The following is a 17,258-nucleotide window of genomic DNA, read 5'->3' as shown; positions in this document are numbered from 1 at the left end:
GAGCTTATTACCCAGTAACCGGTAATATCTCGTCCCGCTGCTTCCCCAGGAGTGTCCTTGTGGACATCCCCAGCGAAGTCCCTTAGTGGATTGTTTTCATCCGGATTTTATCCGAAGTATCCGATGTGGATAGTTTTTTACTGTATTGGCATATTCCCCAATACATGCATCTTCGAGTCAACTCGAGTCTTTACATTAGATCTTTTCCCTTTGGAATTCTGTTCCCCACGCTTTGAGTCGTGACCTGCTCGCGCATTTTTATCCCTTTTCTATCCCCAGGAGAGTCCCCAGGGTCTTGGTCCCATGGAGTGAATTGCTCATATGGATTATCAGTGGCTTCTGGTTTCTTTGCTTTTGTGGACACATATCTCCACAGAGTGCTACCATTTTTCATACCTACATTTGCATCATGAGGTCTCTTAGGGACCAAAATTCGTCTCTTTGTTATTATTTAAGCCCATTCTACCCCGTCGAAACGAAGATTTTAACCTTCACTTCTCCGGCTAGAATGACCTTAAATAGGGGCATCTGTAAGACCCCAATTTTGACCCTAAGATCCCTCATGGCATCATAACATTGCATTTGCATTGTCTCAAGGATCTTTAGCATCTTGGTTCCCTTTGCCTTTGGGTGGGACTCCTTGTGATTGGTTTGAGATCACCAAGCATGCTTGAATTATACATCATTGTTTCTCTTACTTTTGTTTACTAACCAAAAGCACAAAAATGTGTCACTAACATCTTTTGTTTGAAGCTTGAGTATCATCCAAGACACTTTGTGGGTTCTATTTAGATGATCAGTCAACACAAGGGAATGACTTGAGATACTTCCAACATATTCAAATGGGGTCTATTCGTCAGTCAAAACGTTAATCTTGAAGGAGCAAAAGTTTGTTCATGAGCTGTCATGCTCGCTAGGCGAGCAGAATGGGTCGCCTAGCGAGTCCCAAGAAAAGCCACCAGAATCACCTACGCTCAGAGGAATTTCATGAGCTGTCATGCTCACTAGGCGAAGCCCACGTGTAAAAAAACGGAAAAAAAAAGAACGAAAAACGAAAAAATAAATAAATAAAATATAACAGAAATTTTTTGGACTTGGGCTTCTCTCATTTGAGCCCACAGGTCCACAAAAATCGGGTTATAAATTCAGAGTTTCAGTGAAACAAAAGGAAATTCTATTCCTATTATCCTGGCAGGGAAAAAGATAGTGAGAGAAGAGCTAACAGAGTTCAGAGCAACCTCCAGAGACTGAAGGGAACTCATCGGCAAAGAACCAATTCCCTGTCATATAAACCCTCAGATTGCTTTGCAAACCCAACCGGGCAATTCAATTTCATTCGATCTCTCCAGTTAGGTTTGCCTTATTCCCATTACTTTATGCTTTTAATTTGAATGCTCTGAATGTATAAGGTATTATGGGTGAATTTGATACCCTTTTGATGCATGTGTTTGACAAGAGGTTTAGGCCTCCTACCCTTGGTTGCTTTTTGTGAGCTTTTTGTGATTTTTAATGGCATGATTCATGTGGTTACATTTTTATTTAGGGGCAACTCTGGATTACCCTATCTTGTTTCTCTAACCTATTTGTTGAGTTTTTTTTGTGAGGGCTCACATACTCTTGCAGGGATAGCTTGCTTGGTGTTCCACTTTATTTGTGGGATACCACCTGGAGGTCTATTCTGATTACCTGTACTAACTCGCTTTCTTTGATGGTGTTTAGCTTGGAAGAGTCTTTGGGTTTCTTATTTATCTAATTGCCGTTACTTCGGATCTTTATCCGTACGGTAGATCTCTCGATCCCTTTACTTTTCCCGCATGTTACCGATTTCTTAGGTTTCGTATAGCCTCTCGTGGCATGTCATTTAAGGTAGCGCGGTTCCTTCATCTAGGACTGCCTTTTTGCATGAGCATCCCTAAACACCCAAAACTCATTGATTTTTCTTCTCCTAAGAACACATCATCTCCTTCTACTACAGACGAGTAAGTCTCCAAAGGTCGAGCATCCGGTAGATTGCGTAGTAACGTCGTTCACCCCAAAACACAACCCTTACCCCATAGGTGGTCGAACTACGTTTTGCTATGATTTTCATCCCAGATGAGATACGTAGGCATAAGACGCGATGTCTTAGCGAGCACACTCCTCTTTAACCCATAGGTAGCCGAGCTACGAAGACTCTGATTCTCAAATTCAGATGAGATACGTATGCAGTGGATGCGACGTCCGTGCGAGTCATTTTCTTTTGACCCTTCTTTTAGTAAGTAGTACATTAGATAAACATACACGCTTTTCTCATCCCTTCAATCATGTTTGCACAAATAAATTTTCACAAAAACAACAACCTTTGCAATAAATGTGAAAAGGGCTCCCTAGGAGTACCTAGGATGCTTTGCGTGCCTAACACCTTCCCATTGCATAACCAACCCCCTTACCCAGATCTCTGACATTTTTACTAGTTTTTGATTCGATAAAACTTTTAGGTTTTTGTTCGCTTTCTAACCATTCCTTTGGATAAATAGAAGTGCGGTGGTGACTCGACTTGTATGATTTACCTTGAATTTAGTCAATATCTCTAATGGTAACGAATACCCCGCTACACAGGTACATAATAATAGTTCTCTAACTGAATTATTAAACCACTAGGTAAAGTTAATACATAAATTCCTACGGCTAAAGCAGCAACCTTTTCTCTATTTCCAACTCGTAAGTCAACTTCACCTTTTGCCAAATCTCTACTCCTTTTTTGCCCCTGCACATTGGTACATATGTGAGAAACACATCCAATATCTAATATCCATGATGCAGAAGTGGATAGATTAATTTCAATAACAAAAATACCTAAAGTTGAAGTCTTTACTCCATTCTTCTTATCTTCCAAGTACTTTGGGCAGTTTCTCTTCCAGTGTTCGGTCTTACCGTAATGGAAGCTGGTGTCATCCTTCGCTATGTCTCCACTAGGCTTCAAAGCAGGCGCAGTGGGTTTAGGTTTGGCAACTTCCTTGCCTTTCCCTTTACCACCCTTCTTGGTGGGCCTTTTGTTCTGTTTCTTTCCATTTCCAATCATCAGAATGTACTTCCCTTTTGACTTTAGATTTTGCTCAGCAGATCTTAATATGCATAGCAGTTCAGGAAGAGTTTTGTCCATATCATTCATGTTAAAATTAAGGACAAATTGACTGAAGCTCTCTAGCAACGATTGCAAGATCAAATCAGTCGCAAGTTCTTTTCCGAGGGGAAACCCCAACCTATCAAGGTTTTCCACATACCCAATCATCTTGAGCACATGGGGACCTGCAGGGGCTCCCTCAACTAACTTGCCTTGAAAAGGGGCTTTTGAAACCTCAAATCTTTCATGTCTTTCCTGCTCTTGATAGATAACCTTCAGGTGTCCGATCATATTGAACGTTGTCATGTTCTCATGTTGCTTTTGCAACTCCGAGTTCATGGTAGCTAGCATGAGGCCAGCAACTTCATTGGCATCATCGACATGCTTCTTATAAGCATCTCTTTCTACCTTAGGTGCATAATTAGGAGGTTCCTCCAAGACATACAACTTTTTATCATGCTTGAGGACAATCCTCAGATTTCGGTGCCAATCCAAAAAAATTGTCCCAGAAAATTTTTCTTTATCAAGGATTGATCGTAAAATGTTGTTAGAGGTGTTTGTTGTCATGGTAATCCGCATGAAAAATATGAAAATATAAGTATCATTAAAATAACACATTTAATTAGGCCTTTAATTAAATATGCTCCCATTATTTTACTCAAAACAAATGACCCTCACCATTTGATTAGAAAAATCCCGTTGGAAGATTTTCTAGTGGGTCGAGATCCATATTTCACTTTGTTTTGAGTTTACATAGGAGGATTACTCAAAACTAGGTTATTTAGGTAGGAACTCCTACCAATTGTATCTAATACAACTCTCGAATATTTTAGTTGGGTGAATAACTCTTTATTTCAATCCATCATATGAATCATTTCCAACTCTTGCTTCTAAACATATATAATCTTATTATAATTTGTTTAGTTAAGTTTGACCCATTTTTTAGCAATTGGATATTACAATTATCCCATCGCACCTTATTAATATAGAACATGCATCTTGTGTAGGCGAAACCTACATTATTCGATACGAGTCTTGATGAGTGCTAAAACTTGGAAAGCATAAACTTAATATTTAATTTGAGGGAATTTGCAATTATTTTGATCTCACCGGCTTATTTATCATATAAATCGTCTCTCACATGCATCAACATATATACAAAATGAAACAGTTATGGCCCCTAGCACAATTATTCTCCCAAGCCAATGAGAGAACCTAAGTTAACCTAATAACGATCTAAGCTTCTCCAAGCAAGATCTTAAAGGTTGTCCTCCTTTGATATTATATTCTTCTCTTTCTTCATAACATTACATTACATAAAAGATACTCGTTTTACATACGAGGGAGTGAGATGAGAAAAGAAGTTACATTAAGAGATTAAAAGAGAGGTACGACACGCAAACCGCATTTTAAAATCCCAAAAACAAAATAAAGGAAAACTAAGGCCATAACTGATCACTACAAAACAATAATAATAAACACATTATGATTATTAATTTAAATTCTGTTAATAAAGTAAACCAAATTAAATTTCGGCGATTGATCACACTACGCAAAATTTTAATGAACAATTCATTTGTAATCGACGTTGTTTTTCGCATCAACACTTGATATTTTAAAGCACAACTCTTGTGCAGTCACAACCCTAATCGCATAACTCTTTGACAACACAATCCTTGTACCATCATGAACCCTAATGTAGTAATTTCATACCATCAAACACACCTTGATTGATAATTCAGTATGATTGATCAACATGTCATTGCTTCACCATACTAATGTCGAATTTTGAAGCAAATGACCATTGATCGCTCAAAGGAATGACAATCATTAAGTGTTTGAATGAACAAAATAGAAAAAGTATATCATATATACCATATTTTGCATCAGAATTACTTATATCATATATATAAATTGGTCGATCTCATTTGTGTAACCTATGGACGACCGATGTATCGTTGCTTCACCATACTAACATCGGATTCCGATGCATAGTCAACATCAATAATCCAAATCATACACACATGATTCCAAATTTAATTACTCATTTATCATTTAATTTATTATGTATTTTAATCGTATTAATACAGAAAATACAGAAAATAACCAGCTATCAGATGCATGGTTTCGTAAGTGGCTTTGCTACTACTGAAGGTGCGATCCAAAATGCAGCGGAAATTAAAAATTATCCTTTAGTGATCCTTACGAATGGGCATGATTAGTGATAGAAATCGTTACCTCTTGTGGCGATTGAAACCTTTGATGCAGATCTAAGGAGTGATCAGGAGCGTTGAATGGTGACAATGCCTTTACTCATTCCACATGAACGAATTCCTTCAATCTCAGTACTAGCTGCTACGAATGAAAGCTTTCAGTGAGAGAGAGAGAGAGAGAGAGAGAGAGAGAGAGAAACGAAATTTCATCAAGTGAAATGCCTCTGCACAAGGGTTCTATTTATAGAACCACTTGTGTGGGCTGCAAGCTAAAAAGCTCACTTAAGTGTATGTGACCCATATCTTATAGTATACCGAAAATCACTTAAGCGCGTGGTATCTTACCATATTTCGTATGCTACTTAAGTGCACCGTACCTTACGATGTTCTACAATTCTCTTAAGTGCACCGTACCTTACGGTGTTCCTTATTTACTCTATCTCTCATTAATCCGTCCTTTTGTGTGTGATCCTGTAGATTTTCGCGACATTGGTAATTACATTAAATCACGTATTTAACATAATAAACAATGAGCGGTATCTAGCAACACATCACTTCTACCCAAGACACGAAAATGTCATGTGATCTGATAAATCCCTTTTGGTGATAATATTTATGTGTACAATTTACCCTTTTGCCCTTATGTCTATATTGAACACAAGGCATATATCGTGTCATCCTTGTCCAGTTCAATATCAGGCCTTTAGACATTTATCCTATTACGCAGGATGGGAAAATTCCATCTAGGTCATTCATGTTCCTCGGCATGCTTCGTGGAGTACCCATCAATTGTCTTTATGGTCATCCAGTTACGGACAATGTTTGATCAGCAATAAAGCACTCGACTCTACATCTAGGGTCCATAGTGGTTTCAGGTCGAAGGGTGGTATACACCACTATCACCATGAGAATAACTTATGACACTTTGCATAACATTATATGTAGTATTTTCATAGCGGGTCAATCCAGTATAAATATTACTCCTAATATTCATACCTATGTTTAAGACTTGATAACTCCTTATCCATGATCCATGAGATGTGATCGTCAGTCTATATACATTATAGTCTTAATACTTTAATGTTATCCCACTTCTCAACAAAGCTTGACTACAGATACTTTAAGAATAATGTCCTTATATTTAATGGGATCTCATGATCAAGTCACACTTGATACATTAAACAGACTAGCTATTTTAGGGACTTTATTAAACAAACATAATAAATAAAAAGACTTTTATTATTAATAAATAATTCGATACAAGTACCAAAAGTTTTTTCCTCCGGGGCTTACACCAACACATTCTCCTTATCAACAAGGACTTAATCTATTATAACCAAACTGATTACAACATAAAGACCTACAATCAATATCTTTTTTAGTATTCTGACTAACCCTTAATTACTCAAGGAAAATATAATCAAACAAATTGAGATACAAACGTGTGTTATAAAATGCTTCTAAAAAGAAGAATACACAAATGAATACAAGTTTATCACACAAATATATACTTTACGAAGAGTATGAACAAAAGTTATAGTGTGTGTTTTCTTTTCTCTCAAAATATTTCACAAAATGCATCGTTCACGTAATGATAATCTCTTAGAATGTATAGCTTTATTTCACTCTTCCAAGTCTCCTTTATATAAGCAATGAAAATATTCGTTGGAGGATAGAGTTGGAATACCAAAGTGCAGTTGTATCCTTGCATAACGACTTGTGAAAATGGGAGTCAAAATGGAACAATAGTACAATTCTTAGCTCACAAAATCAATGTAGTAGAAGGAATATTTGATCTTGTACTGTGTACTATTTTCCTTACGTAAAATCTTTTGATCTTATCTTCAATAATCAGGGGCTTCTGATAGTTAGGTGATGAAGCATGCATAAGAGAAGATTAAGAGACTGGTTGAGAGAAACTTCAGAACCTTGGTCTTCAGAGTCTTGATCAAGTTTATAAGAACTTGGTCTTCAAAGTCTGGTGACACATTTCAGAGTTGTTGAGAGAGTATGACTTTAAAGCATATCAGCGTCAGAAGCATCAGAGTTGCAAATCTTTGGATGAGCGTAGAGTCTGAAACGTTGAAGTACAGAATCCAGATCTTGATCATCTTGTAAACGACGTATCTCAGAGTTAGAGCGCACTAGGTTCAAAATCTGATGACATCACATGTCATTCATTCAGAGTCAGAACTTGAATCTAATATCTACACACTAAAAAAATTGATCAGGGTACAAAATTGTTCTCTAAGAGTCTATGAATTGTTATCATCAAAATATAAGGCTAGATGAATTACCAAATCTTGTTGTTACATTATTATCCAAATTAATTCCAACTTTAATAAGGAACTTGGTCATCAAGCTTCCGTAAGGTAATCCTGCAGAGTTTCTCCTTTGGCACTTGAACATGTAGTGAATCATTCCATAAGCCTAATGAACTTGAAAATTCTGAGTTAGCAGACAAATTACTACAATATCTTCTTTTGTGAGCTCGTCGCGATTTTCCCTCCTTGGAAATAGAACTTGGGTCACAAGGTGATGTGTGACACAACAACTAGCTTTCATAATTTTCATCTTAAGATAAAGTTTCTTATCTCTCATTGGATTGGTAAGAAAACTTCCAATTACAACAGAATGATCAAAATTGAAGGCATTATCAAAAGCATTAACATTGTAGTTTCTTCCATAAGCGGGTATCTTACAAGTAACTTAAATTTCTTCCATGGTGAAACTAATCCTGGTAACATCAATTCTTGATATGATAGACGCGTCTTCAAACATGAGGTTTGGGTAGAATATTTGGACAAACCTTGGATACACCGATTCTGGTTTTACAATGAATAATTCATTGAGCAACCCTTGCTAAATATTCTCATACAGAGTGAAATCCTTGAGAAACTTCTCATCCATGTAGAAGGACCCGAGCACGTGACAGTTAGAAAAATCTTTTTCTTCTTGAAGTTTGACTGAGGAAGCCTTTGAAGAAAGCCTTTTGATGAAGGATTTCTGATACGAAGACTCTTTAATGGAGCAATAACGATTATGATAATAGAAATAAAGGTAGACACTTTCACAAATAATAGAAGTGAAAATAATTTGGGATGAATAAAAGGCGAGGAGTGTGTACCTTTGTATATCATTGTTCGATGTTATTTTTGGGATGAAAAATCATATAAAATCAGTTATTTGGTCCATAAAATATTAATTTGCAAAAAATAAATAAATCAGATTTTCTAATCAATTAATATCTTAGTTAGAATTTTTTTTTAAAATATCCAAAAATTTCAAAAAAATTTCAAAAATATCCAATTTTTCAAAATAATTACACAAATGGCCAATTTTGGCCATTTTTTACACTTAGGCGCCACCCTAGTTGGCGCCTACCCTTAATGGGTAGGGCAAGTCGCCACTAGGAGTGGCGCCTATGCCCTTTCCTATTTTTTTATTTTTTTTTAAATGTTATTTTTTTTGTTTTTTTATTTTTTTTTTATTTATAAATTTATATTTTTTATTAATTATATTAATTTATGTTAACACATATATATAAATAAATTTTTTTACAAGATATATATATATATATATTAATTTATATATATATATATATATTATTAATATAATTTATAAGTAATTAATATTATTTGTAAATTTTTGGAAAAAAAATTAATTTATATACGTATAAAGATATGATAGACAATATTTTTAAAGATAAAGATAAAGATATAAAGATAATAAACAGAAAATATTTTTATTTAAATAATAGACAAGACAAATATTACAAAGATATGATTAATCACATATGATGCGGTCCCTGGTACGATCCGCACGGGGGAGGTCTAGTTACTCGCCTAGACGGTTCACGTGGTGGTGGTGCTTCCCTATTACCACCCCTTGCCCTAACGCGCCCCCTTGCCGCTTGCCGTTGTGGTTGGGTCGAAGTCCCTTCAGTGCTGTAGGAAAGACGGGTCCCCTCTGCGCCCTCGAAGCTTTGTCTCGGTGGGACAAACTGACTACTGCTGGGTGCGCCCTCGAATTGTGGTCTTTGGTAGTTTAGGGTTGAATCGGGTTGGCCAAAGTGCAATGTTTGTTGTGGTGTGTAGTAGTCCTGTTGGTAGTCCTCTTGTATACCCGTGTCGGGGCTAGGTGGAGGACTGGAAGAGCTCGGGAAATTGTCGTGATGGAAGTGTTGGGATTGGTGGAAGTGGGGGGATTGATATTGTGGTAGGTGTTGGGACTGTTGATGGTGGTGGGAATGTTGAGTTTGTTGTTGGTAGTCTTCATGGTATTGGGATTGAGTATGTGGTATGTATTGTTGATTTGGTTGGGGGGTGGACATGTGTTGTGGTGGTTGTTGTTGGTAATATGGTGGTGGTGGTTGTTGTTGGTAATAAGGTGGTGGTGGTTGTTGTTGGTAAAATGGTTGTGGTGGTTATTGTTGGTAATAAGGTGGTGGTTGTTGTTGTTGGGAATACTGTGGTGGTTGTTGTTGTTGGGAATACTGTGGTGGTTGTTGTTGTTGGAAATATGGCTGTTGCATCCGGGATCGTCCAAATAGAACGGGTCAGACACAATCATTTCTGGATTGGTATTTGCTCTATACCAATCCACATATTCCCTTGTCGGCTTCATTTCGTTGGGCGCCACCGGAAATTGTAGAACATAGTGGGCACGGTCTTTCCACATTTTACGAAACTCCTTAGCAAATTCCTTCCAATTTTGGGCATACCACTGGTGGCTGACTTTTTTTAGATGCCAAGGTTCCATAGACATTGGGGGGCCTGGGATTTCTTGATGCATTCCGAATTGAAGCTTGACACGGTCACTTTGGTGCATCTCCACAGTGGTGAACCGCATTATGGCCGTTTTTGCTGTCCAAACAGCTGCATCTTCGGGGTTGGGTTGATGTTCCAATCCCAAATATGGCCTCCAAATAAACTGCAAAGAAAAAAGTAAATATGTTATTTATCGAGAATGCATGATATTAATAAATCAGTTAGAAGCTGAGTGATTTAGTGGTAATACATCTTGTGCTCGGAGACGATCCAAGAGTTGACGATAAAATATAATTTTATTTTTGGGGGTAAGACTGTAATCCAGTCCGGTTGTAATGAACCTAAACAAAAAAAGATAAATAATATTAGTTACAAATATTTATAGAATAAATATACAAAATGAAATAAGATCATAAATTTACCTAGTTGCGTAGGGGAAGGAGTGGTCATTAGGATTTTCTGGGGCTAGCCTCGGCAATCTCCACCACCCCCATGTTTGGAGCAAAAAAGCACATCCAGAAAATGTACAGTGCTCATTTTGTGCATTTTTACACAAAGAGCTATATAGGAATGCTAATACTGCAGAACCCCAACTATATGTGCTTATTCTATCAATGTCCCCGAGCAAACTCAAGTACATAAAGTTTATGCTATTTCCCGTCCCTTCGGGAAATAGCAAGTTCCCAAACAATAGCATAATGTAAACCCGGGTTTTTATGACTTTTTCTTGTTCGGAGGATTCCTCAGTCAAAGTTATGGAGTCGTGGTACAATTGTAGGCTAGATAATTTAATACCCTGACCCCTTGCTTTGGCAGACCCCTCACCCTCGACCAGATCTACCCCCAACATTTGAACACATATTTGGTTAGGCTGTTGAACATTTCCGGTCACAGGCTTACCATCTATTCTAAGACCTAAAAGCATGTACACATCCTCTAATGTGACGGTACATTCACCAGTTGGTAGGTGAAAAGTGTGTGTCTCAGTTGGCATGCATTGGTGGAATCTGATGATGCAAAAATGTGACAAGTGTGAGGCATGCGTGGGAATCTTGCAGAATAGGTTCAGACTAGGTGGTAGTGTTGGCATGCATTGGTGCAGACTAGGTGGGAGTTGTCTTGTCTTGGGGAAGACTTGGTGGAATCTGATGATGCAAAAATGTGACAAGTGTGAGGCATGCGTGGGAATCTTGCAGAATAGGTGCAGACTAGGTGGTAGTGTTGGCATGCATTGGTGCAGCTTAGGTGGGAGTTGTCTTGTCTTGGGGAAGACTTGGTGGAATCTGATGATGCAAAAATGTGACAAGTGTGAGGCATGCGTGGGAATCTTGCAGAATAGGTGCAGACTAGGTGGTAGTGTTGGCATGCATTGGTGCAGACTAGGTGGGAGTTGTCTTGTCTTGGGGAAGACTTGGTGGAATCTGATGATGCAAAAATGTGACAAGTGTGAGGCATGCGTGGGAATCTTGCAGAATAGGTGCAGACTAGGTGGTAGTGTTGGCATGCATTGGTGCAGACTAGGTGGGAGTTGTCTTGTCTTGGGGAAGACTTGGTGGAATCTGATGATGCAAAAATGTGACAAGTGTGAGGCATGCGTGGGAGTCTTATTTAAAATAAATAATTAAGCTTAAATAAGATTGAATATTATTTTAAACACATAATCACTACGCCAAAAAGGTCTTGTTTGAGGTAGTTTAGTATTGGAAGTGTGATATTCAGACTTGGTGGTGAAGACTTGATGGGGAACAGGCATGCGTGGGAATCTCTGAGACTAAGTTCAGGCTAGGTGGATAGGTTGGCATGCATTAGTACAGACTAGGTGGGAGTGTTGCATTCAAGGGTGTGACACGTGTAAGGCATGCGTGGGAATCTGCCAGACTTGGTGGTGAAGACTTGATGGGGAACAGGCATGCGTGGGAATCTCTGAGACTAAGTTCAGGCTAGGTGGATAGGTTGGCATGCATTAGTACAGACTAGGTGGGAGTGTTGCATTCAAGGGTGTGACACGTGTAAGGCATGCGTGGGAATCTGCCAGACTTGGTGGTGAAGACTTGATGGGGAACAGGCATGCGTGGGAATCTCTGAGACTAAGTTCAGGCTAGGTGGATAGGTTGGCATGCATTAGTACAGACTAGGTGGGAGTGTTGCATTCAAGGGTGTGACACGTGTAAGGCATGCGTGGGAATCTGCCAGACTTGGTGGTGAAGACTTGATGGGGAACAGGCATGCATGGGAATCTCTGAGACTAAGTTCAGGCTAGGTGGATAGGTTGGCATGCATTAGTACAGACTAGGTGGGAGTGTTGCATTCAAGGGTGTGACACGTGTAAGGCATGCGTGGGAATCTGCTAGACTTGGTGGTGAAGACTTGATGGGTAGGCAGTAAGATTCTTGCAGTATAAATATTCACACACATTTTCGCAAAGGTATTCACAATATCTTCACAGCAATCTTCACAAAACCTTGACAATATCTTCACAAAACCTTCACAAAACCTTCACAAAACCTTCACAATGTCTTCACAAAACATGGCATCTTCATCACAATACAAAATCAAAGCTCACGTCAATGGTGAGACTTATGAATGTGATATGTCTGGCTTCCTATTTAGAAACACCGAATGCACTCGTTTTTGTCTAAATAGAGGAGCTGACTTCTCTTATCTGAAGAGGAAGATTGAGTCCAAACTAAGACAACCCGTGTCCCAAATTTTTTATCAACAACCTTTTTTTTCAGAAAACAACTCTGTCAAGTTTTATAAGTCATTGATTCAAAATGACATGGAGACACAATACATGCTTCGTAACCATGAGTACTCTGGTTACGAATACATAGTGTTGTACATTGTGTTGGAACAACCTCAACCAACTCAGAATATTCAATCACAGGTTATTGATCCTGTGATTGATGACGAACAAGATGCTGAGCACCACGTTGAAGACGATGTGGTTGATGATGCTGAAGACGTGGTTGATGACTTGGTGAACCGTCATTCTGAAGACGAAGACCAAGCTCAAATACCTATAGCGCAACGCTACTCACCTCCTGCGCACTTCACAACACTTAACTTGGGCGAGGATGAGCCCTCATCAGATATGTTCTACAACCCATATATGAGGTCTGATGAGGACTTAAAGAAGGGTGACCAATTTCGGACCAAGGAAGAGTGTCTGTTAGCAATAAAGAACTGGCACTTGAAAAATTGTGTTGACTACGATGTTATCAAATCAAATCCGGAAAGATACGTTATTGTATGCAAAAATCCGGAGTGTGGATATAGGTTGATGGCATCGTACAAGAAGAAGCATAATGCGTGGGTGATATGGTCCATATCTCAAGCTCACATTTGCGTCAACACCAACATGGCACAGGATCATCGCAAACTTAGCCATGACATGATCTGCCATTCCATATTACCTCTAGTTGAGGCTGACCCGTCACTGAAGGTCAAAACAATTATCTCCCATTGTGTGGCTGTTTTCAAATATACACCGTCATACAGAAAGGCTTGGTTAGCGAAAACCAAGGCAATTGAACTGGTGTACGGTAACTGGGAGGAATCATACAAACAACTACCACGCTACCTGGCTGCACTACGATTGTATTCACCTGGGACGGTTACTATAATGGAGACCTTGCCTGCACAATCCCCTGACGGAACTCGTCTAGAAGGTAATGGAATTTTCCATAGACTTTTCTGGGCATTCCGTCCCTGCATCATCGGGTTCACATTCTGCAAACCACTTGTTCAAGTCGATGGAACTTGGCTGTATGGGAAATATAAAGGATCGTTACTGATGGCGGTCGCACAAGATGGCAATTCAAATATTTTCCCAATAGCCTTTGCATTGGTGGAAGGAGAAACGGCTGCTGCTTGGAGTTTCTTCCTTAAGAATCTTCGAACGCACGTGACTCCACAAGCTGGCATCTGCGTGATTTCTGACAGGCACGCTTCAATAGACAGTGCATACAATAATCCAGCAAATGGTTGGCATGACCCCCCGTCTACCCATGTCTACTGCATCAGGCATATTGCTCAAAATTTTATGCGGGAGTTCAAGGATAACTTCTTGAAGCAACATTTGATAAACGCGGGGTATGCATTAAACCAACCTGGATTCCAATACTATCGCCGGGAAATAGTGTTGGCAAATTCTGATGCAGGGAGGTGGATCGATAATATCGACAGAGCGAAGTGGACTAGATCATACGACGATGGGGTGAGGTGGGGCCACATGACAACAAATCTTGTGGAATCAATGAACGGCGTGTTTAAGGGCATACGTAACCTCCCGGTAACCGCATTGGTGAGTGCGACCTATTTTCGGATGGCAACGTTGTTCGTAACAAGAGGCAGGCGCTGGAATGAAGTGTTGCAGACGAGTCAAGTATATAGTGATGCCTGCATGAAGTTTATGAGGCAGGAATCTGCCAAAGCCAGCAGCCATCGGGTTACGGAATTCGACCGCCATGGCCACACTTTTAGTGTCAAGGAAACAATTGACCACAACCAAGGGCTGCCCAGACAAGAGTATAGGGTCCTAATACCAGACCGTTGGTGCGACTGTGGTCAATTTCAGGCCTATCGTATGCCTTGTTCCCATGTCATTGCAGCGTGTTCACACAGCCACTTCGATGCATTATCGCTAGTGTCTCCAATCTACAAAGTTGCAACATTGCTCAATGTATACGACAATCCCTTTCCGGTGGTAGCATTGGAGGCGTATTGGCCAGAGTATGACGGGGAAATTGTTTGGCACAACGAATCGATGCGGCGGAATAAAAGTGGTCGCCCAAATAGCAGGCGCATTAGAACTGAAATGGACGTCGCAGAGAAAATGCAGAGGAAGTGTAGCATATGTAGACAACTAGGGCATAATAAGAACAAATGTCCATATCGTGGATCTAGTTCCACAACTTAGTTTTCACTTTCATAAATCTGTGTACCAAAATCATTTTAAATTAAAGTTTACTTTTTATTCCAAATAGAAGATGACACTTGAACAACAAACACAAACATCTAACATTACAACACCAATTACTAAAACAAAAACAAATACTGGAACAAAAACAAGTACTAAAACAAGAACAAGTACTAGAACAATAACAAATACAACAACAACATGACAAACAACCATTAAAATCTAAGAAATTACAACAGTTAACACTATGTCGTCTGATCCATGCATCATTTGGATGCAATCAATGTCGCTTTCAACTTCAACCCACCAACGTATCGTTTCTCCAGTTTCAAATGAGAACCTTATTCTAAGCCTCTGAATCCTTCTGATGACTTCACCAGGTTGGTAATCTCCCTCTAACCAAGACATCAAGGACCTTTTTAGTTGGTCCAACGAACGGATGTTCCAAAATTTCATCTCCATTGGGGGTTTCAAAGGCGAGAAAATAACATGCCCATCCCTTTTTAAGATTACTGGTTCAGGATCCGGGCGCCTTGATGATGTTCGCTGCCATGACGACGGTCTTGGGGATGCCATGAACTCAACTTGATACAGAAGGTGGTAGGAAACAGTGGTGAAGAAAATGCAAGGAAATAACACTTTATTTATAGGAAAAGATCTGGGTTGTACACCAGTCTACCTAACCCTAATTAGTGTCGCACTTGATTAATTAGGGTTTCAATTAGGTCATAACTACCAAACTCGGATTATAACCGATCAATAAACCCTAATTATAATTGATACATTAACCTTAACATGAATAACCCTAATTCTCCCAAAAATTTATAAATAATATTATTTACTTATAAATTAAATTAATATATATATAATTAATATATATATATATATATATATATATATATATATATATATATATATATAATATATATATCTTGTAAATAAATATTTATATATATTAATTAAATGTGTATAATATTAATTGTTTATAAATTAAATTAATATATATATATATATATATATATATAAATTAATATATATATATAAATTATATATATATATCTTGTAATAATTTTATTTATATATAAGTGTTAATATAAATTAATATAATTTATAAAAAGAATATATTTATCAAATATCTAATATTTAAAAAAAAAAAAAAAAAAAAAAAAAAAAAAAAAAAAAAAAGGGATTGGGCATAGGCGCCACTCCTAGTGGCGACTTGCCCTACCCATTAAGGGTAGGCGCCAACTAGGGTGGCGCCTATGTACACAATTAGGGCAAATTTTGCCCATTTGTGTAATTTTTTTGAAAAAATGGTTAATTTTGAAATTTTTTTTAAAATTTTGGATATTTAAAAAAAAAATTCACTTATCTTGACTTATTTGTCCATCATATAAAAGAAGAACTCACTTAGCAAGGGAGATCCTTACTAATCTCGCCTAACCATTATAAGTATTAAGTCATACTATTATTTAGACCTTATAAATTCTCAAATAAATTTCTAAAGTGTGAGATATTAAATCGAACTCTAGTATGGTCGAATGATAGTTTTTTGGTTCGATAATCCAACATGATCACTAACATGTCGTCGAAGTCTGTTCACATGTTGTAGTCGAAATATGCTATGGTTGTTAGCATGTCGAATTGGGTCTATTTGTTATGTCCAATTGTTTAAGTTAACTTGTTTTCTAAGTTAGCTTGTGTAATGGGCATGTGTGTAATGGGCATGTGTGTAAAAGACCATTAGCTTAGTGTGTTAGTTTTCTTATAACTAGCATACTAGTATCTCATCATTGTATAACGCAAATTCTAATTAGGGTGAGAGATGTTATTTGCTATTCTGTAACACTTGTAATCTTGTTTCTAAGAGAAAGTAAAAAATAGCAGTTTATAACCAATTTCATTGTGTTCTTATTGTTTTCTTATTTTCTACCCTTGTGGGTTTCTTACCGACCAAGAAACCAATTATACTTTATAACTTCAGCATCATTTTCACAATAAATTGGTGCGGTGAGTGTGGAGAAGACATCGTCCACAAAGTGTGAGATTGAAAAGTTCACCGGAGTGAACGATTTCGGTCTATGACGCTTGAAGATGAAAGCCATACTGGTTCAACAAGGTTGTTTAGAAGCGTTGAAGGGAGCCGCAACCATGGACGCCACGTTAAATGATAAAGAAAATTTGATTATGCAGTTGATAAAGCTGCATGAAGAAAGCAAGTTTGTTCCCTTTATGTTTTAGAGTTTGATCTA

This window comes from Lathyrus oleraceus, chromosome 7 (genome assembly GCF_024323335.1).
Source record: "Lathyrus oleraceus cultivar Zhongwan6 chromosome 7, CAAS_Psat_ZW6_1.0, whole genome shotgun sequence".
NCBI lineage: Eukaryota > Viridiplantae > Streptophyta > Magnoliopsida > Fabales > Fabaceae > Lathyrus > Lathyrus oleraceus.
This window is presented reverse-complemented; position numbering follows the sequence as displayed.